Genomic DNA, 3,402 nt, shown 5'->3' with positions numbered 1-3,402 from the left:
TTGTTGTCATTCGGAACCCTCGGACAATGGAAACGCTGCCATGCCAGGAAGTGCTTTCAATGGTGATATATTTTCTCGTTCATAAAGCGAGAATTGCTAGTACTGTCTCTTGGCTCCGGTTCATCAGTACCCTCAAGATGGTTTAGTGTGCTATTATGGCAGACCACAAAGGAGATTACGGCAAGAAGGAAAGCGTTTGAAGATATCTCGTTTTCTTTAGAGGTGAAGATCTTCAAATAAAAAAGCACACATGCTAACGATCTCTTCACTAAGAGATGAGGTTAGTCGCTGTGTGTGGCGAACAGCTTTGCCTAATGACCTTTGTATCCCAAAGTCTTCTTAGATAAAATAGATATGATCCTCAAAGAACTAATCATGATGTTCTAAAAGAACAAATTAAAAAACCAATTTACCAAGATGATATAAAACAGAAGCAAGAATATGTGCATTAGTTTTAATAAGTCTCTCCCTAATAATAAAGTACGGATTGAGTCTCCGGGTTCACCGGCGCGGAGTTTTTGCAGAAAAGCCCCTGCTGTTGTGGATATTGAACCCACGCTCCCTTTTTAAGTGGCTAAGATGAAAAAGTTTCAATCTTGCAAAAAGACCCTGTAGTTTTTTGGTATTCAACCCACGCTCCTTTTTGAAGTGGCAGCACACACGAGCATATGCGTGCTCTCCTCGATGCATACAGGCGGCGCCGCCGCGGGCGCTCCTCGATCCATACGGGCGGCTGGTCTTCTTCTCCAGCCATCTGCCGCCCTTCTCCCCTTCCCATTCGCTGCCCTACTCTACCCTCCCGCCCCTAATCTTCTCTGGCACTACCCCCAGCCTCCTGCTGCCGTGCCTCGATCCATACAGGCGCCACCGCGCGGGGGGCGGTCTTCTTCTCCAGCCATCCGCCGCCCTCCTCCCCTCCCCCTCCCTCCTAATATTCTTCTTCTTCTCCGGCCAGCCTTCGCCCTCCTCAAATCCCGCGGAGTTTGCCGGAGGAAGAACATCCGCCGTCCGAATGTGCTACACCAGAGGTATGTATCGGCTTTTCCCAAATTAGTTCAACGGTGTTGGATATTGCTTGGAGATTTTACTTGAATCAATATCAATTTGTGTAACCTGGGCGTGTACTAATGTTGCTACTTTTTTCCTCTTTAATCTGAGCGTTCAATTCAATCTCTGTAAGCTAGGTGCTGGGTGACGCATGTACATTACATTAGTCCAATGTTTGCCAAACTATGACAAATTCATGTGCCATGTGTGTCGGTTTTAGATACTTCAAGTTTAATTTGAGATATCAATAGTTAATCCACTGTTTATTTCCCTTTCTGGATCAGGGACAAACTGCTCAATCATAATTGTTTGTTCTTCTTTCTGTTACAGGGAAGCACCGGAAAGAGGATGTTTCTATGCAGCATAACCCAAAAGTTTAATTTGAGGTATTCCATCAAGCGTATGTTCCATAGCCTCCATCCTGTAGTTTATTTCCTTTGCTTCAGGTTGTACAGAGGATTTCCTTTGTTTCAGGTTGTACAGAGGAGCTCAAGGACAACTGAGGTGCTGCTAGAATTACATCAGCTACTAACTTACATACATATAAAAAAAACTGCAGCTTTAGCTCCATGTAGTAATGACTAAGTATATTCTAATGCTCATAGACATTGATTACTATTTTTTACAGGTTAATTTAATCAATTCCTTGGTGTACTTTAGTAAACGAGGATATATTGGGTGGTCTCCGACAGCCCGACGACAATACAAAGTCGTCGTAGTTGGATTGTGTTCATGTAACACTGAAACTTGACATAGTTAGTATAAAAAGGTTTGGTTTACTTCCACTATGTTACTGTTCAGTCTATTTTATAAACATGTTGATTAGCCATTCTGGCAAAGAGGCATCTTCAGTATTTCAGAAATCTCTTTTCCAGAAACTCCAATTCTCCTCATAGGAATTGAGATGCCCAATATTTCTCAATTTGCTGACAAGGCTGTAATATAATCATGTTTTGCTATTGACGTAATGCTATATTCCTTGACTAGTAGCAAACCCTTTAATTGCATCTGTACTAAGCATTCTTTCCGTCTATATCTCGTCATGATTTTTTTTAATAGCTGTAGTGGTGTTCTTATTATTGTTATTTTCCAGAATTATTGTCATTTCACAGATGGTATAAACCTTGTTGATGGCTAACTTATAGAATAGCAAACCTGGCTCATGGCTAACTTATAGAATAGCAAACCTTGTTCATGGCTAACTTATACAATAGCAAAAACTGATTAGAAAAACCATCAATCTCAGGAACACTCTGACCATGTATTTGATTCTGTTAAAGACCCAATGTATCATGTGGTCCTGTATCTCCTGATGTTGAGCTATATAGACTGGTATTTCCAGTAAATTTTATTGACAGGCACTTCGGCGTCGTTAACAATTGACAGGCACTTTGGTGTCTCAGCAACCAGTTCGCCACCGACCACCACGGTGGCTCGCAGCGATGTCCTCCCACCACCCTATGTACGACCAGCGGCGAGATGGGCGGGAACTCTTTGGCGTGCCGGCACACAGGAACGACACACGCCGTACAACCTGAAGGACACGTTCGTCAGGCTTGACTTGACCCTCACCGACGCCACCTTGCCACCTCTGTTGCTGGAGATCAGCCGAAGACTTAGCTTGTTGCCGCTTTGCTTCAATGGTTGCTTTAATGCTCTTGGACTGTCCGTAATGAGCAGCTGATGGTGCTTAGACGAAACAATTGATTATAAAATGGGTAGTGCTGTGTCGGTGGTCATGTGTCCGCTGACTAACTGTAAAACACCTAAGATGATTTTTCAGGACTTGATACATTCCAATTACTCATTGGCGTCTTCTTCTTACTATTATACTTGGTTTTACTTAGTAATCTTAAGATATTTGTTCGATTTATAATTGTATATAGAGCACAGAACCCGACCTTGCATGTGGCCGGTTTAATTTGTTTACTGAAGAAATTAGTTTTAAAATGTTCACAGTTTTACACATGTTCACACTATTTTTGTTTCAAAAAAATATGTTTGCACTTTTTCAAAATTGTTTACTGAAGAAATTAGTTTTGAAATGTTCACAGTTTTACACATGTTCACACTATTCTTGTTTAAAAAATATGTTTGCAATTTTTTAAAAATCATAAAAAGTTTCAAGAAAAGTTTCATTTTTACTAAAAAAAATCATTTGGAAATGTACAAAAAAAAATCAAAACATTCTTTAAACAAAAAACACCTGTTAAAATGCGTTTTTTAATGTTCTAATTTTTATAAATGTTTATTATTCTTAAAAGAAGTATTCCAATATTTATGTAAACCTTAACTTCTATTAAAAATAAAGAAATTTTCATGTTCTCCAGAAAAGCCAAATAATGATTGACAAAC

The 3,402-nt window shown here is 40.0% G+C and overlaps 1 long non-coding RNA gene across 1 annotated transcript; it reads left to right on the top strand.

Annotated features, from left to right (window-relative positions):
- Positions 1-635: 635 nt before the first annotated feature.
- On the top strand, positions 636-2,850 carry LOC125550000. The gene is made up of 5 exons (XR_007301528.1): positions 636-1,028; positions 1,378-1,433; positions 1,522-1,551; positions 1,676-1,816; positions 2,434-2,850. It is a non-coding gene; the product is annotated as an uncharacterized LOC125550000 (long non-coding RNA).
- Positions 2,851-3,402: the final 552 nt, after the last annotated feature.

The sequence above is a fragment of the Triticum urartu genome, chromosome 1 (genome assembly GCF_003073215.2).
Source record: "Triticum urartu cultivar G1812 chromosome 1, Tu2.1, whole genome shotgun sequence".
NCBI lineage: Eukaryota > Viridiplantae > Streptophyta > Magnoliopsida > Poales > Poaceae > Triticum > Triticum urartu.
The sequence above is the reverse complement of the archived record's forward strand: the minus strand, read 5'-3'. Positions and strand labels throughout refer to the sequence as shown.